At 42.0% G+C, this 24,826-nt stretch overlaps 1 protein-coding gene across 2 annotated transcripts in view; it reads right to left on the bottom strand.

The window, feature by feature from the left end:
* The window catches only part of ZNF366 (zinc finger protein 366), a 343,082-nt gene that overhangs the window by 22,118 nt on the left and 296,138 nt on the right, over nucleotides 1-24,826 (bottom strand). The gene's annotated exons all lie outside the window — the stretch shown is intronic.

The raw sequence follows: 24,826 nt of genomic DNA, 5'->3' as shown, positions 1-24,826 counted from the left end.
CGAAATTGATTTCCATTGCCTTTTCCCATCTCTGGGCCTTTGCTGCTGGAGGATGAGATATTGAAGGCCACACAGGAAAAGGGACTTTATTGCTTAACTCAGATCTGCCACTATCTGAGTATGCACCCCTAGAAAGGTGTGCTGCTGAGGTACATGGAACAGAGTAAATCAGTGTGGTTAAGAAAATCATATAGGGAGTTCCCTTGCAGTGCAGTAGCTTAAGGGTCCAGAGTTGTCACTGCAGTGGCTTGGATCCCTGCTGTGGTACAGGTTTGATTCCTGACCTAAGAACTTCCATATACTGTGGGCGTGGCCAAAGAAAGGCAGGCAGGAAGGAAGAAAAGCATACACTCCGATGTTACCAAGCCATCCTGGCAATTTATGCATTCTAATCTTCCACCTGAAGCAACTTTGGGGGAAAAATTCCAAGACTGTGAGTCTCCAAAACAGCACTTCTGTCTCTTCCTTCCTGCAGTGTCAGAATAAAGCTCAGCCTTTGCTTTTGGTGACTCCTGTGGTGCCTGTCCTTTCCCCGCTGAGCCAGCTACTGTGTCCTGGTGACTGGGAGAGCCTGTGGGGCCAGAGTCTAAACTAGGGGCCATGCTTCCTTTCACACGTCTCCTTACCAGTTTTCTATCCTCCTTGCATGGATACAGGGGAAAAGAGTCAAGAGGCTCACATTTCCAGTGAGGGCCCTTTCTACTCAAATCCTCTGAGCTTGGGTGGGATAGGTCTCCTTTGTTCAGCAGAGGCTCCCACAGGACGAATCAGCCTGGCCAGGTGTCAGGTCTGGCCTCAGGCCGCCAGAGACAGGGCTAGGATAGTTCTGGAATAACTTGGGGCTCTGGCCCCAGGAATGATTGCATGCTGAGTAGTACAGAGTGAAGCTTCCAGGGGTGAGAGGACCCGTGGTTTTCTATAGTCCCTGATGGGGCAAATGCAGTTTTTATAAGTACCTGGATATTCTCAAATCTCATGTGTGACTTTATGAGCGGTCTGAGAACTGTAGCACAACTGAAACAAAAATGGGTCTTTTTACGCTGGATTACCACTTCATATGCAGAAATTCAGTGGAGGGAAAAAACATGCGCCCTTATTATAGGAATATTTTAACTTTATTTAAAACTGTTATGTGAAAGTGTTAGAAACTTATAACATATGTCTGTTAGTCGTTGTTTTGTGTTTATGTGAGTGGGAAGATAGCCCCGGCTTGTTTTCTTTCCATGAGTTTGGGGCTTAGTAATTCAGAGGGGGAGTTTGTCAGAAAAAGGGAGGTCTAGCCCTGTGCCCCATGCATTTCTGCTTCTTCCTAAAATTCTTATTGAAATGCTGGGTCTTCTGCCACTACTGTCTCAGGAACCAGGCACTTGTAGGAAGTGATGAGAACAGTAGGAGAAGGAAGTAGCTTTGTGAGTCAGGGAGGGGTGTGGGGACACTATCAAATAAGAAGAGTTGTGCTGCTGCTATGAAGGGACCAGCACCAGGCTGGAGAGAGCAGAGGCTCTTAGTTTTTCATGTTTACTAGACCATCTCTTGGCTTGCAGTTCATTAGGTCCTGAGCCCTAGATTCACATGCAGTTAGAGAGGGTGTGGTTCTGGTCCACGAGTTTGTAGCATCTATAAAAATAATCGGCTTTCAGAAAACGCTCATGTGTCCTACTGAAATAGCAGGGGGGAAAATGGCAGCTCCTTTCCCTGGAATTTCATTTTGGCCACAGTTGGTTGAATACCCTCTTTGGAGATAAGATTCTAGTTGCAAAAAGGCTGCTCAACTGAAGAGAATTCCTCCAGGCTACAAATGCCTATGGCCCTCCGAAGCAGAGCCCAACAAAGCAAAGAGGTGGTTCTTTATTCTGAACTGGTTAATAATGGAGGGATTCCTACTTCATATTAGAGAGCTTGACTGGAGAATTAGGGGAAAAAAAAAAAGAGAGAGAGACATGTCAGAACATGAGCAAGAACTTACTGGGGTTTTGTGGATTTTATTGTTTAAAAGCTATTTGAAAACACATGGCTAATGGTGTATGGTATCTTTGATACCATATGCTGTATCATACCAGAGAGTTAGTAACTTAGAAAGGAATGTTATCACTAATTTTGGTTTATACACATTATCACCGTCTTTGTTTAATATTTCTGTTTTTAGTTGTGACATAGTCCACTAATTGATGTATTTTAATATATTAGGAGTGACACTTCCAATGTAATGCCAAGTTCAAAACCATATTTATTTTCAGTGTTTGGATTTTTATTTTGTCACCATTGAGTTAGTGAAGCAAAGAAACGTTGTTGAATAAAGATGATGGGTTTTTAACATAAATGGCAGAATTGTGTCCCCCAACTGCAGAGACTTTACATACACAGATTTTAATTTCCTCCTTCTTTTAATGTTATAAAAAATTTCCCCCAGTTTCTTACTTGTGCATATACATACACCACTTCTAAAACAGCAGTCTGTCTGCTCTAGAATAAAATCAAGATACTCAGGAGCAAAATCCTCAAAATGCATTGAGATCCATCCATGGACATTCCCTCAGAGGTGTGAAATAGCAGTCCCTTTTTTGCGTAAAGATCTTAAAGAGCACTGCTAATCTCTCCTGAGGCCAAGGATAACTAGACCTGCTTCTTTCTGACCTTCTTGAGACATAAATCATCTATAGCTGCTGCTAGTTATTAATATCCCTGTCTGTAGAATGCAAAATGCCGAGGGGAGCCCTGGGTGGAGGGTAAAAGAATTAGACCCAAAACACAAACCCATATTGGGGATGAGGAATGTCGAAGGGAAGAGAAGGGAAAGGCTGTCTTCTTCAGGAGGTCATTTATCTTGAAATCAGTCAACTTAAAAACTCTAAATGGCCTCTGCAAAAATATTAACAGACACCTAGAGAACCTGAATTTGAGCCACCCACATGCTCCTCTCTATTTCTAAGAATAGCTCCACAGCATCCATGACAGATGCAGGATTCCAATGCAGGAGGCAAGAGAGACCCAGGGGCAGCGATGCTCTGGTCAGGGGAGGGGCCAGGGAACGGCAGGTCCTCCCTTGGCCAGTAATCTGTGGCTGCTCCCAGAAAACCAGCAGGTTAGAAAACATTGTGCTGAAACAATGTGCAAAAATAAAGTACTGAAATTGTCAAAGTAGACAGCTCTGGGAGAGTGCAAAGAGCACTGGTTGGGAGCCTGAGGACCTGGGTTTGAACACTGGATTTGTGTTAACAGCTGTAGGAAAAAGAGCACGTTAATTTGGATGTTTGATTTTCTCATCCATGGAGTGGGGGTTGGGATATCTCCATGGGGTTGTTGGAGACTAAAACTAGTTGGAGTGTATATCTGAAAGTTTATTAATTAGACAGTGTGTGCTCTTGAAGGGTAAGACAGAATAGACAGGAGAGGAGGGTTGGGGTGGGAATCAGTGGATTGAAGCCAACTGACATCATCTCTGTGTCCAAGCTGAAGCTCTTGATCAACAGTAACTGGATCTGCGTCTCGTCAAGACTAAGACTTTACCCATTTACCCTGAGTTGTCTTGTCACAGCAGTGAGTATGAATCAGCTCAAAGAGGCCAATGGATAAGGCCAAGATAAATTTATTTACTCAGTGTAGAGATCAACCTTCTAGTTTAAGAATACTCTCCTGTCCCTTCTCTGTGGCTCTTTCCTATTATGGAGATAGAGTCCAGCCTACATCAATAACAGATGACTCTGGCTACAAAAGGGATTGGCGATTGGGTGGGGACAAAGGGAATAGGGTGGTGTCATGAGCTATTTTAGCAAGTCTGTGGAAAGCTAGGAATTGCCCCTAGTCTAATATCAGAGGTCACCTTCCCATAGACAAGTGGACCTGTTCGTCAAACCCAAAGTCTCAGGCACTGGGACAGTGCTGGGAAACCAGCACTTGCAATTGGCTGGACTGTGAGGGCAAAGAATGGGTCTGTTTGATTCACTGCTGGGTTTCCAGTCCCGAGCATGATGCCTGGTGTGAAGTAGATGCTCAATAAACTGCTATAGTCAGAATATTCTAAGGCTCCTTTCTTTCACCAAACACAATAGGCTGTAAGTCAGGAAGCAAATGGTTTGAGGAGGAAAACATTGGGTTGATCTGTGTTAGAGGAATCTGGAGCTCGATGTCTTCTCCAATGGGTATTATCCATGAGAATTAGTTATGGGGACATGGATTTTAAAAACAAAAACCAAATCTCCTCTTTGAACCAAAAAGACCCATTAGAAATGCAAGGCTTAACCAAGATGAAACTACATTTAGTTTGGGAAAATAATTCTTCTAATAATACCCTTTAATTGGGAATTCACCTACTGCACCAAAATATAAATATTCCCCAGATAAAATTACTGGTATTTTGTGGTTCTCATTGGAATCAAAGGTCATTCCAGTAAATGCTATTAGAAGAGTCACTCTGAGTCAGCATACCAGGGGCAGATCTATTTATCCCCACTCCTCAACACTAATTTCTGTTCATCCTAAAATTCACAAAAAAATACACTTGCTCACATTTTTTATTGCTTGAGGGTTTCCAGTATTTCATCGGAAAACAGTACATTTTACTATTGAAGACACTGGTTTCCCTTTTAGTCCAAGAGCGTGGCACTTATGTGGTCAGCCTGGAGCTCTGCCCTCAACAAAGATGGAAGCAGGGAGGAGGTGTAAGCTGGGGAGAAGTCTAAAAAGTAGTGCTGAGAGCAGCAAAGGGTCAGGGGTTGTGGGAAGATAATGTCAAGGCTGGATGGGGAATGTATGGGCTGACTGCCAACCTCTCTGTTCATACAAAGGGATCTTGCTATAAGGCTCCTCCAAAGTGGGATTTTATTGGATCACCTGTTTTGTTTTTTTTTTCTGAATTTGTGATAACAGAAAGCGTCTTTGAGTCTTAGAATAAAACATTCTAATTGATTCAGTGTAATTGTCCTAATATATATGTAGTTGTACTGCTGGGTTCCTCATCTGCAGGTGTTTGGCAAGTTATGATTCAGTCTTGCATTCCTGCTGTTGGCAGGAATAGAAGGTTCTCTGTATGCCTCTGGCAGATAGAGCAATAAGTTCTAAAGAAATAAATGGTTGGCTTTGTCACTTCCTGGGTTAGAGGGAGAGCCAAGAAGAGGTAACCAGATGCCTGGTAGCCAGACCCCAGGGGCCTTCTGGATGCACTTGTGGCCCCTATTTAATTTATAAACCTGAATTATTTGTGTTTTATTATAAAAAGTAATCTGACAGCCCATGGCATGAGCTTGGTTTCCTAGGTTGGGCAGAATCTACTAACTGGTGATAAGACCTGTTCACAGGTGAAAGAGTCAATTGAACTCATGTCATTTATTTTAAGTTCCTACATACCACTAAAACATAACATAGTGAAATCATTTAGTTTTCCATTGTTTAAATTGTCCAAGATGAGCATGTGTATGTACTATTTAGATATAGATATATTTTGTAAAGAGCCCTTATTGAAACAAGGCAACAAATTTGGCTGCTAACTTGTGTAGTTTAAATGGATACAGGTTTCACTTAGGAATGCGCTTAATCCCTAGGTCTAGTTTCTGGAAAGTAGGTGTGGCTATAATCACTTGAGCACTGGCACAGCTGCTAACACGTTGGGGTTATCACTGCCCTCGTGACCCATTTAAAGGAAGGAAGTGAATCGGAGATATGACTTAGCAATTCTCTTTCCCAACCCTCAGAGCTAATATATGTCTAATATATCTCTTGTGGATGGAGCTCTAGCTGGAATGTTAGAAGTTTTCTCCTCATTTCTTTGGGGGAAATGTCAGTTTTGTTGTGGTCATTGTTGTGTTATATTTTCAGATCAAGTAAACTTGATATACCCACTCCTTGCTAAGCAAAAATACACATGCATGTTCAAAAGCTTCATTTTGTCCATCTCTGGAAGTGACAGCATATTTGGTCTGGTGGGCCTTAGAATTGGTAGAGAATACCAGAAAATATGACCCTCTGGCAAGCAAAAGTAGTAGAACACATAATAGATGAGGTAGCTGCTGTAGAAGGAACCTATTTTAAAATGTCATTCAAGGTAATATTTTTGTGGGGAGGGGGGTGAAAAATTGTTTTGTATCTTAATTGTGGTAGTAGTTACACAACTCAAAACTCATAAAATGTAAAAAATGAATTTTACTGTTATGTAAATTCAAAATAAGTTAAAAATATAAAAGAAATATACAATGAATGCTGCCCTGTATATTATAAAAGGAGTAATTGAGCATATATGGGAAATATCCAACAGAAGTTAGGGTGACCAGACTCCATCCTCTAGTCAATTCATATTTGAATACATCCAATAATATGCATATGGCTTATAAAGAGGGGCACTAGGTTTTAAGAATCTGATGATCTAAATTCCTGCTCTAGCCAAAGAGGAGACTTTCTATAAGGCAAATACAAGCTGTGTGTGTGTGTGTGTGTGTGTGTGTGTGTGTGTGTGTGTGTGTGTGTGTGTGTGTGTATTCTACTCAACAAGAACACTGTGAAGCAGGGACTGTGCATTAAGTTATCCTTCAAGGTCTTCTCATCTCTGGCCCTGCTTGCATCTTCAGCAAACAGTCTTCTATTATTGCTCCAACCTTCTTTGAAATGTAGTCAGCAGACAAGCTCATTCTGGCCATTAGAAATATCCTTCTACCCCTTATCAATTAATAGATTGATATTGACATGCAGATCCATAGCTCACTCTTGTGAATGCATCATTTCCCGTAAGACTGATGAACTGAGGGCTCTTACAGAATGGAACTCGTGAATCTCCAAACTCACAGACCAAATCCAGACTCACGGCAGCCACACCAGGAGCTGCTACCCCATGAAGTCTGACTGAGTAGCCAGACAGCACAACAATGACCACTACCTGCTGTCTTTCTCAGGTAACGTTCCTTGAATATATTATCCCATCCCAAGATTTTACAGAGTAGGAGGTGGAAAGAACCTCACCTATCAGAGGCTTTATGGAGATCTAGGGGTGAAACTTTCCTTTCCACCAGAGCTGGAAGAAAATTCCTCCCTTCTCTGGTCTGCCACATTTATTTGATGTTCCATTCATTGAAGCTGCTAGTCACCTTTCTGTGTAGGCAGGTAGCTTATATTTCTAACAGAATATGGTAGAAAGTCAGAAACTTGCCTGTTGCCTTATATATTGTTGGGACCCAATAATTACCTGGAATTTTTTGACAAATGCTTAGGATCAAGCTTGCTCTCACTCCTTGATCCTAAGCAGAATTTTGCTATTGTGTGAAAGAAAGAAAAACTGGTTTACTTGGCCTCTTCCAATCCACCCAAAGCCAATTTCAAATCAATAAGCTGTCAAGAACAACTCCAGTGAGGAGGAGAGTTTAGTGAAGGTGTAGCAATGACTGGGTTGTGCTTTTCAGAAAGCAGAGCAGCTTCTGCATGGCTCACATTCTGTGGCTGGTATGTGCCATATTCCTTTGACATGGAAGGTAGAATATTCTTTCTAATAAATTATCTCTCACCCACTTCAAATGTTAACTTTATGTCTAGAGAAAAAAAAGGACCAAGATGTCAGTTTACTATCACCATCCACCTTGACTATTCATTCTTGGCTGGTTTTTACAAAATCTTGTTCATTGTTTCTTGGACATGACTATTAGCTTTTCTCCTTCTTCCCATTTCTGTATATTGGACACTAGTTCAAGCGCCCATCACATTACTCCAAGATTACTTGTAACAGTTTCCATCGACTCTTCCAGATCTTCCTTCTCCTTCCTTCCAGGTCCTTTGAATAATAATGCCAGTTTCATCTTCTGAAAAGTCATCACTTTTTCTAGGACAATTCTAGATCCTATAACAATAGTATGTAGAGATGCTGCACATTGTGTGTAGATTGATAGTTGCTGCTCCAATATCCATTCTCCTTTTTTTCTGTAAGAAATAGAACTCTGATCTTGCTTCTGGTGACAGTGTGCCCAGCATAAACACTAACCTTCCCACACATCCTTTCAGTAGGGGTTGCCTTGTGCCACAGTTCTGGCCAACCAGATGTAAGCAGAAAGCCGCCAGGATTTCTAAGAAAGCTTTTGCATTTCTAATGAAGACACCGCTTTATCCTTCCCTGTCTCTTCTTTCTGCCTGAAATGTGGTTATGAGGCTGGAGGTGGAGTGGTCACATTGGAACCATGAACAATAAGGTTAATGACAGTGCCACCCCCAAAGTTTGGCAGAGGGGAACAGGGAAGGTTCCATTGTGGAACTGCTGGATCCACTTGCTGGTTTTCTTCCTATTTGAGAAAATGAATCCTTTACTTGCTTAAGAAAATGTACTCAGAGTTCAGTGACTTGTAGCTAAACATATTCCCCATCTGATACAAATCAAATGTCAGTTCTTCTCCCTGACCTTCAGAGTCCTTTATAAGCCGGTCCAACTCAATTCCCTTTCTCTCTAGAATCCTCCCAACCCTAGTCAGACTGGCTTTCACAATTCTCTACATGGGGCAAAGTAATTCCTACCTCTTTGTCCTTGCTTAGACTGGTTGGTTATCCAGGAACATTCTTTCCATTGATCCACCTCTTCTTCCAGACTGAACTTAAATTCAGCTTCTTCCTGCAAGCTTCTCCTTCTTACTCTTTGCCAGTAATCTCCCCCTTCTTTCAAATCCTGTTGCATCCTCCCATGGAGCCCAGTTAAATACAGTGGTTTTCCTTGTATTGAACTCTGGGTATTTCATGGTTAGGTTCTGCTTTCCCAACCAGTCCCTTCAGCCTGGGATTCACACTCTTCTGTCTCCCATCATACTATGTATGACACCAGTTGCCATGGAGATTCCCAATACATTGTTGTTGCCTCCTTGGGATTCTCATGCTATGCACTGCTATATCTGTTTTGTTTGTTTGTTTGTTTTTAAACAAATTTGCCTGTGGTTTTAAGAGCACATGTGCATTTAGGTTTTATTTCCACCAGATAAATTAATATTACCATTGGTTGCCAGTTCAGAATCAGTATGAATTCATTTGCTGTGTGGTGAAGTTTGCAGCAGCAAGCATTATCACTGTGGGTTCTTTATAGCAGTGAGCATTATAATGGATTCACACATTGTTGAGAGCACATATCTTGGTGTTGGAGATCGACCTCCAACCCCTTAAGTGTTGGTTTTCTCAGCATCAGGAGTATGTGAGATTAAGACTTTTTGGCACCCATTTCTCCCTGTCTCGGAAGCAACTACAATGACCAGTTAAAAGGCTCTGCTTGAGTGAGAAGACACACATCTGCTCTCAGGCTTGGAGCTGGGGCCAGGCGGCCAGTGGACAGAACCTGCCCGCAAGTCTCCTCAGAGGGCAGGGCTCCTCTGCTGAAGGCAAAGGAGGAAAAGAGAGAAGGGGAAAGTGTCACGGCAGATTAAACCTCTAAGGGTTTAATTACTCTTCCATGAAATTGAAATAATCACAAGACATATCTTGGACAGCTTTGTGTCCTTTCTTAGGCATTTCAACTGTGAAAATCAAAAAGGACATTAGTGTGGGGAGGAGGTGTCTCAGTTCAGAAATGAAGGTTATAGGAACTTCTCAGTTTTCTTAATTTTTCTTCAGTGAGATATCACCACAGTCATAGCCTCACTTTTCATCCTTTCTGTCTCATACACACACATATATGTACACGTATTCACATGTGTTTCTGTATTCTGTGTATTATGTTAATAAAATAGGGGTACAGCTACCATGGAAAACAGTAGGGAGATTCCCTAAGAAAATTAAAAATAGAACCACCATACAATCCAGCAATTCCACTGCTGGGTACCTACTCAAAGAAAATGAAAACGTTATCTGTATCTGTACTCCCATGTTCACTGCAGTATTATTCACAATAGCCAAGGTATAAAACCAACCCAAGTCTGTCTAAAGTTATGCAATCTAAAATTAGAAATGTACACATCTTTCAGCTCTCTTTCACAGCTGCAGCTTTATTTTCCTGGTAGCACTATCAGAAAATATTTTGGCCATTCATTCATTTATTCTGTCTTGCCCCCCTAGATCATAAGCTTCATGAAACCAGGTACCTTCACTGTTTTAATCACCTAGAACAGTGCCTGGCACATAGTAGGTCAACATATTAGGATCATTTAGGACTTTTAAATGTATAATGCCTCCCCACACCTGAAAAAATGCAATGCCTAGACCCTTCCCCAGGCCTGCCTTCCATCAGGATCTCTGTAGGTGATTCTCATGGCCACTCAAGGTTAAGAACTACTTTAGGGATAGTGCTTGATTCAGAGCTTATACAATAAGAGAAGTGTGAGTGGGCATGGGGGTGGGGATAGAAGAAGAGTTCCAGTGGAAGAATCCCTGTGGCTTGCAGTCATCCTTGCTTTTTCACCACTCACCTAGGTTCCCAGTGATGGGGCGCGGGGGTGAGAAGATTCTTCTCTATGCCAAGGCTGAACTGATGAAGCCCAGCCCGTGGCAGTGGCCATTTTGGGGTCCAGGTAATCCACAAAGAGAAGCAACCTGGACAGGTCATGTTGTACATGGTGAGGGGTGGGCATACAGGTCCTAGACTGGAGAACCCTCCCTACCTATTTTCCTCTTCCCAGGCCTCCACCTGCCTGACCCCACGGGCTTACCCAGCCACTGTGCAAGATGCTGGGCTGGAGATTTGTAACTATCCCAACCCCCCACCAAGGAATGGCTCTTCTTGACTCTTCTAACCTGCAAAGGTTGACAATGAGGAAGAGGGTAAGGAGAAGATTTTCTCCCTGCATGACTGTGATACTTCTGAAAGGTTGAGCTGTGGGATTTTTTTTTTTTTTTTCACTTCTCTCTTGGAAATCACCTCCATAAGCTGATTGGACTATTGGATAAGACTTCTTCTTTACAATGAGAAAGCATTTCCCACTATATTTAAGAGGCAAAATGGGACTAGTATTTTTTTAGCTTCATTAATGGCTTTTGATGCCACTTGTCAGAGATGGTTTTCTTTAAAATATATTTGTAAAATTTTCTAACAATAATCAACTAAATGCAAAATCTTCCCCTGTTCTTTGATTGATGGTTCACACCTTTTGGAATATCAAGCTCATAATTTTAGAAGGAAGCAGCTGGTACTCTTGACATTTAATTCCAACAAAATGCCTCATTCAACTCCCCCTCTCCCAGATAGGGTACACAGTTTATTGGAAAATATTCAATGACACTGATCCAAGTGTCCACAGTAAGTAGGGAGGAAAGGTAGAGTATGTTTTTAATATCCTGGAAGCTGAGCTAATAGTGTTGAGTTGGCTGATCTTGAAAAAACATGATTGTGGTGAGAAAGGGGGACTATTTTAGCTGCTGTTGACATCTGCATGGGGGACCTTTGAAACTCGGGTTGAACAAACAGGTTTTTGTTCCTGGATCTGGGTGAATGTTTTACCCAAGAGGCTTTGCTGTAAATCAATAGCGTAAGTACTAATAATCATAGCTGTTGTTAGCTGAGGACTCAGCGTATGCAAAGTTTTTACGTGGATTATCTTATTCAGTCCCTATTATTGTCCCTATTTTATTTATTTGTTTGTTTATATATTTACTTTATTTATTTTTTTATTTTTAGGGCCACACCTGCAACATATGGAGGTTCCCAGGCTAGGGGTCGAATTGGAGCTGTAGCCGCCGGCCTACAATGCCAGAGGTATAGCAACACTGGATCCAAGCCGTGTCTGCGACCTACACCATAGCTCACGGCAATGCCGGATCCTTAACCCACTGAGCAAGGCCAGGGATCAAACCTGCAACCTCATGATTCCTAGTTGGATTCGTTTCTGCTGTGACACAACAGGAACTGCATCATCCCTATTTTATAGATAAGGAATTAGAGGCATAATGAATGAAAATGATTTGTCTAAGGACATGGCCTGAAAGTAGTAACTTTTAACCAGGGAGTGACAAAATTCATTGTAAAGGGTCAGAGAGCAAATATTTTTTGTTTTGTGAAGCCTGTAGTCTCCACTGCACCTGCTCAACCCTGCTGTTGTAACGAAAGCAGCTATAGTCACTATGTGAATAAACAAAAGCTTTATTGGATAAAAGTGTAAGTATATATACTTATTATATATTATATACATACTTATTATATGTACATTATATAAGTAACATATAATGGGAGAGAGAGAGAGGGAGGAAGAGAAAACTATGTCTCAATAAAACTGGAAGGAAAAAGAAAAAAAACTATTTAAGTTTAAAGGCTATTGTATATTTGAAAAAAATCTTTATTTGCAAAAACAGGCGGTGGTCTGAATTTGGCCTTGTGGCTGTGGTTTGTTAAGTCTTGCTCTTAGCTGTGACACTAAGCTCTCTCTTGAGGCCTGTTGCTGGACTCTTACTTCACTGAGCCTCTTTCAAGATCTTTTACATTTACATATGAACTATTGCAAACAGTCATTGAGCCTACTTATACAATGACCTACTGAACAAATAATTGTGATTTTTTTAATGAGTCATATTCTTTTTTTTTGTCTTTTGTCTTTTGTCTTTTGTCTTTTGTCTGTTGTTGTTGTTGTTGCTATTTCTTGGGCCGCTCCCGCGGCATATGGAGGTTCCCAGGCTAGGGGTTGAATCGGAGCTGTAGCCACCGGCCTACGCCAGAGCCACAGCAACGCAGGATCCGAGCCGCGTCTGCAACCTACACCACAGCCCATGGCAACGCCGGATCGTTAACCCACTGAGCAAGGGCAGGGACCGAACCCGCAACCTCATGGTTCCTAGTCGGATTCGTTAACCACTGCGCCACGACGGGAACTCCTAATGAGTCATATTCTTTAATGCCAGCAACACTCTAAGTATTATGATGGGGAAGGGCTTTTGGATGAGTGGGATTATAAACCAATAAGGACCCTTCAGAGGGAAGACTCTGTGCACATCTTAGCATTCAGGAACTTGTAAGCAGGCACGGTGGGAGAGGAGCTGGGCTTTGCAGCGTCTGCTGGGCTCCAGGCCCTGTGCAGAGGCTCTTCGTGCTCTCTGTGTCTTCAGAATGACTATATACCATTCCTTCCATACAAATTTCAAGGAGGCCCTCGATAATTTGCGACACCAACAAGATAAAAAACTGAATAAGATGGAGCACTGTATCGTTTAATCCGCACATCAATCCTACAAGGCAGGTGCCATTATTCCATTTTATAATGAGAAATAGATGCTCTGAGGCAAGTTACTTGCCTGAGGACAGAGAGCAAGTAAGTGGCTTGGCTGGCATTTCGCCCAAAATGTGCCCAATTTCTTTCCTTGGGCACCTTCTAGTTGGCCACATTGCCCCTTCATAGTGGACGGCACACCCCACCTTACTTCATAACGCAATCACTGAGTTTGGAAAGTCAGTTCCATTTGAAATTGTATTTACTTTTATTCTGCAAAAATGAGGATGGGAAGCCTTGGTGTATCCTGCTCACTTGACATAGTTGCTAAGATAGTCAAACAAAGTAGAGTGTGTGAAAGGTCCTTGCAGAGGGTGAACTGCAAAGTATCATGGTGGCATGTGTCAGGGAACTGATCAGAGTTGCAGTGAGGCAGCCACTTTCACCTCCTTGCCACACTCCTGGCCACTGAAAAGTGTTTCTCTGCCCCTAGGGGACCCCAAGCCACTGAATCATTCACATTGCCCAAGTTGGGGGAGGGGTTGGCCCCCCAAAATCCCCTGAAATCAGCCTAAAGCTCAGAAACTTGGAAAAGGTTATAGAATAGTCACCCAATTTCTATTCACATAAATGACTCCTATAAACACACTCATAAGTGTCATCACCATCCCTCCCACACTGCCTTCCTCCCAAGAGACCTTCCTTCTACTTCTCTTCCTCTGGTTTCACAAGGAGCTCTTTTATCTCCAGATAAGTGTAAATCCAACCCTATCTTCCAGCTCTAACCCCTGCCCAGTTGTTCCAATGACGCAGTAGGGAATGTGGTATGAGATGGCTTTCATGGGTCTTTGCCTCAAATCTGTGACCTTTCAAAACCCTTGGCCAAAAGTTAGAAACCAGAAAAGTGGAACAGGTTGATTATATTAGGAAAAAATTTCTGTATGTCAAAAGTCCGGTAAAATTTAAAAGGACATGGCAAACTGGAAAAATATTTGCAACACAACATAGAAGTAGTATTATTTAATATCCAAGATCTTCTACAAATTAATTACAAAAGGACTACCTAAGTAGAAAATTAGGCAAAAGCCATCAAAGGGCAATGCACAAGAACAATTCTACAGATGAATTTAAGAAACAAAAAAACTTTTTGGCTAGTTTCAAGTAATACTAAATATCCAATTCTTATGAAATCATCAACAATGAAAATGTTTAGACAAAACATACAGGATTATTTTTTTTGCTTTTTAGGGCTGCACCCGAGGCATATGGAGGTTCCCAGGCTAGGGGTCAAATTGGAGCTGCTGCTGCCACTTTACACCACAGCCACAGCAACGCCAGATCCAAGTCATGTCTGCGACCTACACCACAGTTCATGCAACGCCGGATCCTAACCCACTGAGTGAGGGCAGGGATCGAACCCACAACCTCATGGTTCCCAGTCAGATTCATTTCCCCTGTGCCACAACGGGAACTCCTAAAACATACAGGATTGTATCTAGCATATTTAAATTGTATGTTTGTGTGTGCACACACAGGTGTATGTAATCTCTCTGTATAAACCTACAGCTTCCTGAGATAATTTGGATGATCGGAGAGAATGATATTGGAGACAAGGATTAGACTGAATGTTAGATTTAAAATGTATGAAAACAACATATATAAACAGACAAAATTTCAACTCTGAAAATTTTAACAAAGGGAGAAAGAAGCAGATATATTTAGGGAGGAAGAAGCTTCATGAACTCCTGTTTTGCAGCAGTGTCTGGAATGAAGCATACAAGGCCTGAGACTCATCTAAGGCAAAATCATTCAGGAGAAAAATCTATTCACAAAATGAACTCATCCTAATGCAGATGACATTTCATGAGTAGAGCCTGAAACTAGTGTGAAGGACATTTTCTAAATCACTGTAAAAGTGTGCAAAAATAACTGGATATAAATTGAATAAGAATTGTGTGACAAATTGGTGAGGTAGTGAGGAAAAGCCAGTAAAGATACTGATGGGCCTGTGCTGAGAATCTGAATGCTATAAGAGTTAATCTAGAAGATTCTGGATACAGGATATTTCCCTGGAAGCATTCGTAAAAGAAAGAATTCTTTTAAGTGCTTTCCCATAGCCTATTTTCCGTTTTTGTTTTTGCTTTTCAGGTCCACGCCTGCAGCATATGCAGGCTCCCAGGCTAGGGGTCAAACCGGAGCTGCAGCTGCTGGCATATGCTACAGCCACAGCAACATGGGATCCAAGCCGCACCTGAGACCTACACCACAGCTCACAGAAACACCAGATCTTTAACCCACTGAGTGAGGCCAGGGGTTGAACCCACATCCTCATGGATACTGGTTGGGCTTGTTATGGCTGAGCCACAATGGGAACTTCCGGGAATGACTTGGTTTTGATTGATCTCAATTGCTCTTGCAGTCCCTCTCTCTCTCTCCCCCGCCCCCCCCCCCCCCCCCCCCCCCCCACCAATAGGCTGATTTTGTTTGATCATTAACCTTCTCCAGCTTTCTTATAAAAAGGGTACATTTGATAACATCTTTTAATGGGCCGTCTGAGAAAGGGCTCCTTTCAAGTTTTCATGTTCATTTGTGCTGGTCGAAGGCATGGAGAGGCTAATTTAAGACAGAACTAAGCACCTTTCTCCTGAGGATCTCACCTGGTAAGATGTAGCTTGTTTGGATCCATTTAGAAATGACAACAAAAAAAATGAGCCAATCCAATCTAAAGTTTAGGGAATTCATTATAATGTCTAAAACCTTTGAGTTTCAGCTATTCTGTAGGGAACGATGGGAAATTCAGCTTCAGTGGAGAATGTGACTGCCTTAGAACTTTTTAGGGAGAATCAAGCAAGCCACATGGTCGAGCATGCTTTGGTATATCTTATCCTAGAAGAAAAGAGTCCTGGGCCAGTTCATGTCTTTTGCACTTCATGTGAAGAGAGTGTGTGGGCTATGTGAAGAAGGAATGAGCACTGTGAAATTGGCAGGTGACTCAGCTCTCTCGGTGCTATCCACGCTTCTGGCATTTACAATGACAGGTGGAATACAAAGCCCACACAGTGCTGTGGTTAACAGAACAGGAAGAAAGTCAAGAAAGCAGTTGAGATAAGCTGGCTATTGGTCAAAATGGATTAAAAGACGAAAAGGGGCGTTCCTGTTGTGGCTCAACGGTTAATGCACCCATGAGGATGTGGGTTCGATCCCTGGCCTTGCTTAGTGGGTTAAGGATCTGGCATTGCCATGAGCTGTGGTGTATGTAGGTTGCAGACTCAGGCTTGGATGCCCCGTTGCTATGGTTATGGCGTAGGCCGGAGGCTACAGCTCCGATTGGACCCCTAGCCTGGGAACTCCATATGCCATGGGTGCGGCCCTAAAAAGACAAAAAAAAAAGACAAAAAGAATTGGCACCAGAAGTAGATTAAGGTGAGCAACCCTATGCAATTTATTTTAATGACCTTTAAATAATGTAAAGCCATTACCATTTTAAAATTTAATACTGAAATGTTTAAAGAAGAAAATGAAAAATAATACCACCACCAAGAGTAACTGGTTAATATTTTGGTTTGTTCCTTTCAAGTCTATTACCTTGCATAAATACACTGTTTACTATACATCTCTATGCAATATACAATTAACTCTGCAGTAGACGACTTCGTACATAAATCTTGGTTGAGTGTCTATCATTTCCTTAGATTAGATTCTCTAGAAATAGAATTACCGAGGCAAGGGATATGAATTTTCAGGTCTTAATACATATTGCTAAATTGATTTCTGGAAAGGTCAACCTAATTTATTCTTAAATTACCCATTCCTTTAAATGTATCTTTTTATCTTTTATGGAGGCTTTCATTTTCCACTCGAAATTAAATAAGCTCCTAAACTTGACCCTACATTGTAATAGCAATAAAAAACAATTCCGGGTTTACCGAAAGAATTATTTTGTGATTTTTGGAGGGGGTAAATTATGCTGAGATAATTCACAACTTTCTCAAAAATTTTCATACCAATTTTTTTTTTGTCTTTTTAGGGCCACACTTTCAGCATATGGAAGTTCCCAGGCTAAGGTTCTGATTGGAGCGGCAGCTGCTGGCCTGTGACACAGCCACAGCAACATGCGATCCAAGCCGAGATCCTTAAACCACTGAATGAGGCCAGGGATTGAACCCACAGTCTCATGAATACCAGTTGGGTTCATAACCTGCTGGGCCACCAAAGGAACTCCCAGATACCAATTATTACATTTAGTTCCCACAAAAATTCCTTGAGATGAAAAGAATTAATTGTAGACTGTTTTAAGATGGGAGAGGGTTTCAGGTATTTTCTTGTTCAGATTTTATTAATGCTTCCATCTAACAGAGGCACAGGGAGGACAGAAGCGTTTTAAAGTTTTAGAGACCAAGTATCTGGAATCTCAGTTCATATGACTACTGTCCCACTGGATGACCTTGACTCTATACTGGCCCCTGTAAAACTTTGTTTTGCTCTCAATTTCCTCCTCCCCCTGTACTGTTTCATCAGTAAATTGGGAAGTACAACATTCAATGTCTACTTGTTATAGGGATATGCAAATAATTGGAAATCTGGACTGAAACTCAGAAGCAGAGACAGAGCAATCTTGAAACAAGCCCTTATTTACGATGTGGAAGATGACCTAGAAAAGTACCCCCAAGAGTAAATTGCTGACAAGGACCCAATGGACTTGAGAGAGTCATGTGTGAATCAGGGGGGAACCTGATAAACCAGAGTGGTCAAGGGAAACTTAGTGAGAACAAGTACAGGGCTCTGGGCTCAATATATGTTAGTATCAGACTGTTCCGGCCATGAGGACTGCTGAATGCTGAGTATGCTGAGACAGGGGCAGTTGTTTCCACTAGCCGTTCTCACCTGCTCCTGTGAGTTAGGTAGTGTAGGGAGTTCTGTCAAGAGGCAGGAAGTATTCTCAAGGAGAGCCATCAAGGCTCCTTCCACTCCAACAATTTAGACAATCTTTAAAGATGGACATCTGCTTGGTGCATTGTAGATTACACTATACTGCCTGGAAGTTAAAACCACACTCTGCAGATATTTGATAGTCAATCCATGGTCCATCACAGCCTCTGGTCAGTTGTTACCTCATTTTCCCCCTGGAGGTCAAATGTATTTTATTTAGAAACATCTCAATAGCATTTCCATTTATTGTGTGTGTGTGTGTGTGTGTAATTTTAAATATGGAGAAACCACTTCTTAAAATGCCTGACATTTAAGAAAAGCTGGCACTGTATTGCCACCACCGAAGCCAAGTATCACACGTGAGGAAAGTAGCACGGTTCTGCATGGTGAGGGTGCCAGCTTTTCCTTAAATTTAACATTTGTGCCGTATGTTGGTACCCCAAACTCAATACTACTTTGGCTGATGAAAATGCAAAAGGAAAACATTCTCAGACTGAGTCCTGTTCTCTTTTTTTGTAGATCCTGTTTTATGTAGACATTAGCAATGATCTTTGGGAGTGAAAATGAGTGCCTGCTCTGTAATTCTTGAGGTCAAACACTGAAAGTTGTGGAAGCCAGGAGATCCAACCTGTCAGGCAAGGGAACTTGAAGATATTGGCCCTGCCAGATGGTCCTGGTTCTCAGTTTACATTTCAGCTCCAGACAATGTCTTGGGCAGTAACAAGTAGACTCCAGCCTCCTCCACCACCATGATGTTCAAGCGGGCAGGGTGGAGAGGAGGGGCTAGAAGTCTCTCACTGAACTCAGAGAGGGCACTACACCAGGAATTTAGACAATGCTCTGGCACCCCCGGGTGACAAGTGACCTATACTCACACATTCTCTGAGGGTCCCAGCTGCTGGGCCTCCTCACCTTTGAGGTCACATTCCTGTTGTGTTGCTCCTCTGCTCCTACCTAACTCTGCAGCATATGGCCTCCGTGACACCTGCAAAAAGCAATAGTCTTTATGCCTATGGTTTGAGCATCTGTACTGTCCTGGGCTTGCAATGTGCATTGTCTGTGTGTTTATATCACTACCTTCCTGGGCCCCTCTGTGGCTTGGGCAGAGTCTGAGGCTCTCCTTGACACACAGAGGGCACAGCCTTTTGCTTATAAATATTGATCCTAAACCTGAACCAAAAGAGAAGACAAGAGAGCAAGGTCATACTACGACTAAAACCACCAGTTATATTTCCAAATATGATGGGAATTTTGTGCCTGAAGCTTTGTTCTGCTACAGTATTATGTAAGAATATTTGAATGTGTGTTCTCAAAGCTGAAGCAGCCTTTTACATCTGTACCATAAAGATATACAATATTTAAGGAGAGCATTTGAAAATCTTACCAGCAGTAGAAACTGAAAAAGCCTGGAAATTTATCTTTTTAAAAAATGTTTTGTTACAGAAAAATTCAAACTATAAAAGTAGAAGGAATACTAAAATGAATCTCTATGTCTCACACCAAGTTTCAATTATGACCAAGCTTATTTCATCTATACCCTCCCACTTTCCTGACTCCTAACTAGGATGATTGTGGAGTAAACATCATATTATTCCATCTATGCCTATTTAAGGATACATCTCTCTCTCTCTCTCTCTCTTTTTTTTTTTTTCTGTCTTTTCTAGGGCCGCACCCAAGGCATATGGAGGTTCCCAGGCTTGGGGTTGTATTGGAGTTGTATCTGCCAGCCTACGCCACAGCCATAGCAACTCAGGATTCGAGCCACATTTGTGACCTACACCATAGCTCAGGGCAATGCTGCATCCTTAACCCACTGAGCGAGACCGGGGATTGAACCTGCAACCTCATGGTTCCTAGTTGGATTCGGTTTCACTAAACCACAACGGGAACTAAGGATGAATCTCTTAAACATAAACATTTTTTTCTTAAAACATAGCCACAATACTATACATGATATCTAAAAACAAAACAAAACAAAACAAAACAATAGTTTCCTTAATCATTCAATATCTAGTCAGTATTCAAATTTCCCTAAAAAATTCAACCTTTTTTGCTTTGGAATGAAAAACATTCTTGGAATTTTGTTAGCTTACTAGTGAACTGGCCAATTTTCCACCTTTCAGCTATCATAGAAGGGTTTAGGAGGTCTGATAATTAAGATAAAGGAAAAACTATTTGGACTTCCTTAACCTGTAGTCAATGATTGTTAAAAGACTACAAGGTTGTTTCACACTGTCCAGCCCCACCACACTCCCTTATTGGAAACAGGCACAGAGGAGTAAACTGACCTTCTTAAATTCATGCAGCTAATTAATGACAAAAGGTTTAATTTTAAAATTCTAAGAGACTCTAGGATTTGTTTTTTAAATTGTTATAAAAGGACCTCTATTTCCAGTGCTTTGTGTGTGGATTTAAGTCTGTGAGACTGCTCTGATGGTTAGAGCTGTGCTGTCTGATTCAGTGCTCCTCAGCCACGTGTGGCTTTTGAGCACATGAAATATGATTAATCTGAATTGAGATGAGCTATATGTGTAAAATACAACTGGATTGCAAAAATTCACTGAAGACAAAATATCTCATTAATAATTATTCTGTTGATTAATGTTGAAATAACATTTTTTATTTATTTGGTTAAATAAAATAGATTTTCAAATTAAGTTCACCTGTTTTCCTTTATGTTTTCAATATAGCTACTGGAAAAGATAAAATTACATTTGTGGCTTGCATCTTATTATGTTTCTAAGTGGTTAACGATGGTTTAGACATTGTGTTTGCCATGCAGGATCTCATCAGTTCATTATACAACCAGGCCCTGAGGCTGGTGGAGGCTGGGAAAAGTCATCCCACCCTCCTCTTTCTGCTTAGCCTGGACGCTAACGAAATCATCCTACCATAAATCTTATTTCCAACTATTTGTAGAAAAATAACATTTCTAACCTCCCCTTGGCTTTGTCTAATATAAATAGGTGACTTCTACAAGTAGGAGAATCTTACATCCACTTATGCAATTGTTTCAAGCAAAGCACTAGGATTTATTCTTGAACTCTTGCTCCATCAGCCCTCATGGCCAATCCAAAAGCGAGTTCTCCTTCCTAAATACCTCTCCAATCTCGACATTTATCCTCATTGTAATCTTGTCAATCAACTGCCTGATCCAAGCAACGATGGTCTCACCTGAGCCTCGGCATTTGTCTTATAATTGGTCATCCACACTGTTCTTACTCCACTCTCGTAATTCATTCTCCACGAAGCAGTGTAGTGGGCTTTTCAACAAGTATATTTGACCATGTCATTCCCCTCCTTGAAGGCCTCTGGTGGCTTCCCATTCATTTCAGGATACATTCAAAATCTGAACATGGCCTTCAAGCTCAGCATGGTCTGACCCCATCCAGTTCTCCAGCTGCATCTTGCCCACATTCCTCAAGCTCTCTGCATTTTACTCATATTGGCCTTCTCTCAGTTCCTCCTCCATGCCCTGCTCCCCCTCCCTTCAGAACCTCCATACATGCCATTCCCACGGCCCAAAACACTCTTCCCCTCCCTTCTCCTCCCTTTGTCTGACTGATCCACATTTATTCAGATCCAGCTCAAAGTGTCCTTTCCCCAGCACTTCCTGACTAGAGCAGACATAGTAATTTCAACACTTAGCACGTCAGATGGGTCGTTTTCATTTATTTGTATGACTCCCTTTGTAGACTGTTTGCTCCATGATGACAGTGAGCCTGTTCATTCACATTCACTAGTGTAACCTAGCAAAGTGCCTGGCCCAGAATAGGCCCTCAATTTATGGGAAGGACAAAGGAAGAAAGGCGAGGTGGTTGTGCCAACAAGAATCCTGCCTCTTCTTTCTTTATCATTTTTGAGTGGAGAGGGAACACCCCTCATAGCCACTCCTCACAGCTGATAAATGTGCTCCTGGCCAGACCACCTGAGTACCCCGATGATGGATTCACAAATTCCATTTTCAGTGTCTATCCAGAATCCAACCACTTCTCACCATCTCCACTGGCTGGCTATACTGTGGCTCAAGCCACAAGTTTCTTCCAGGAACTCTGACCTTTATTCTGAAATAGATGGAAAATCAGCTTCTAATAATCTCTTAACTCTTCTCCTCACTTCTACCCTTGGCAACTTGTAGCCTACTCAACATGATAGTCAAACTGATTCTATTAAAACATAAGCCAGATCTTGTCACTCCACTGCCTAAAACCCTCCAAAAATCTTCCATTTTAGAGTAAAGCCAGAGTCCACCCTGTGGTCCACAAGGCTCTCTGAGATGTAGTTACCCCTCTGACCCACACACCCTCTCTTGCTTGCTCCACTCCAACCCCATGACTTCTGGTGGTTTCTTGCACATGTCAGGCATTCTCCTACCTCAGGACCTTTGCACCTGATGCTTTTTCTTCCTGGACAGCTCTTCCCCTAGAAACCTACATGACCCACTTTTACATCCTTCAAGTTTCTGCTCAACATCACCTTTTTACTGAGGCCACCTTAACCCTGCCTTCCACTTCCTATTCTCTCTCTTACCCTATTTTATCTTTCTCCTTATCTTCTAACATTTCATATAACTTATTTATTTTAGTCATTGTTCATTTCTCTCTACTAGAATGCAGCCTTCACGAGCAGGGGGGTGTTTATCTTCTGATTCCTGCTATCTCCCCAGTGCCTAACACAAGGTCTGCCAACACTGTGTTGTTGCCCAATAATTGTCCGTTGAATGAAAACAATATGGTTCAGCCCATGCACCTGAAAAGAGGGCAGGCTTGAAACCAGCCATCCACTATGACCTCAGAACTGGTCTGTGTTGCCAGCAGAGCCAGCTTGGCTCCACCTTGGAGTCAGTTCAGGAGACCTGGAGGCTCCCTAAGCCCAGGTCAGCTGCCCAATGTCCCAGCTCAATTCTGGTAACTGTCTGTGAGTCCCAAGGAAACAGTCTGGTTCCAGAGAGCGTCTAAATGGCTCCTCCCAACATCCTCCCCACCTCCTCCTCCTCCTCCATCCCACCACATACAAATATACCACACATCCCTCTCCCTTTCCAAGGACACAATACAGGCTATTTCTAAAACTGAGATTCTGATCCAAAACAGTAGCCAACACATAGTGCCTCTCCATGTGCACAGGAAAAGACAGGAGACCTCTGAGCAATTTCCTGGCCCTATATTTTTCCATTCCAGTAAATAAGGCCTTCTTTAGCTCAGGAATCTCTCTCTGAAGCAAGCAGATGCCTTAATGGCGCATTCCATTCCTTACTGTCTGAGCTTGTTTCTTTGTTCTTTTATTTTCCATTTTAAGTGATGAATGCCTAGACCCCTTCTGTCATAAAAATTTTGACAACCAGCTCTCTCTCAGGTGTTGACTACTAGTTAAAGTACATATAATCCTAATGGGGAGTTCCCTTCCTAAATAGGCACTTCATTTAATAATACATAATACTTTAAATTGCACTCTCCAGCTTCAAAGAGTTTTGCAAGCGTTACTCTCCATTAAGCTGAGCAGCACTTGAGTTCATGCTTTATGGATGGGAACCCGTCAAGGTTAAACAATTTGCCTAAGGCTACAACTAGCTGTGCTTTGGACAAAGTATTTTGTCTTTTTTAATGGATAGGGAAAATACAACCAATAGAAAAATGTAGTTATTTAACAGCCGGGGTGATCAGTAAATTAGTCTGAATTCTTTCTGTGTGTTTTTAAGGCCATCTTTAGGGTTCTCCCTTGGCTGTCCTAGCTCCTCCTTGTCTCCAGATACCGCTTCACATTCCTCTCCTCCCTTCTCCCCGCCCTACCCCTCCTCCTCTTCTTCACTGTATTCTCTCCTGGGTCTAGGGTTCTCTAGCTGCCAGGCAGAACCCTCCATCTCCCCAGCCTGATGGTAACCCTTATCCCTGTCCCGCTGGGACCTACTTTCAGGTGAGAAGCATAATGCTGTTAATGGATTAAGAAGGTTTAAAATCAAGTTCCAGGGGTGAAGAAAACCACAGAATTAAGTTGTATATTTTCCTGACCTATCAATTTTAGTGGTGTGTGATTTGAAACATTTTACATGCAAACAAACATGGATATGTTATGGAGCAGAATGCAAAAACCAGGGTAGGTTAAAGTCTGAAATGCCACCAATGGCAGAGCACTTAGGATTTCTTTTTCCAGATTTTTCTTTCCCATTTAGGGGTACTTGGATTAGAAAAGTCTGAGGAGGACTGACATAGCACGGCACTTCCTCTGAGCTCCAGGGGGATGAACTATCAGAATTTATTTTCTAAGGGTTGGTGGAATCAGTCTTGTTATTTTATTGTTCCTTTGAGCAAAGGGCGTTTTTTTCTGGAGAGTCTTAAAGGTAATGGAGGGAAGCTGGGTCATGCTTTCCTCTGAAGCTTGAAATGTCCGCCCGGCAGCAGCCTTACCAAACTAAGAGCAGAGGGGCCTCATTATTCAACAAATAAAAGCAATGGGCAGGGAAACCTATAGCACTTGAGACTATGATTAAAAAAGAAAAATCTGGCACGTGTTCAAAGATGAAATTTCTATCATATAATGATTTCACAGTGCATGTGTTGAAGACCTTTAAAGAGAACAGAAACATGTGAAACAATGACTAAGCCACAGAAACTTGGATTTGGCTTTAATCTGTCCCCAGCCAGGTGCACGTGCCCTTAAATCCCAAGGATATTTTAGCCCACCACGGCATGTGGAGAGAAGGTACAATACCTTGTAAGGAACATGCTTGAAGAATGCACTCATCATAGAAGAACAAAGAGCCCAGGTCTCAGAGTCAAAACTCCCAGCTCCCCCTCCCACTAACTTTCCTAAGCCTCCCTTTTCGCAGC

Source organism: Phacochoerus africanus, chromosome 1, assembly GCF_016906955.1.
Source record: "Phacochoerus africanus isolate WHEZ1 chromosome 1, ROS_Pafr_v1, whole genome shotgun sequence".
NCBI lineage: Eukaryota > Metazoa > Chordata > Mammalia > Artiodactyla > Suidae > Phacochoerus > Phacochoerus africanus.
The sequence above is the reverse complement of the archived record's forward strand: the minus strand, read 5'-3'. Positions and strand labels throughout refer to the sequence as shown.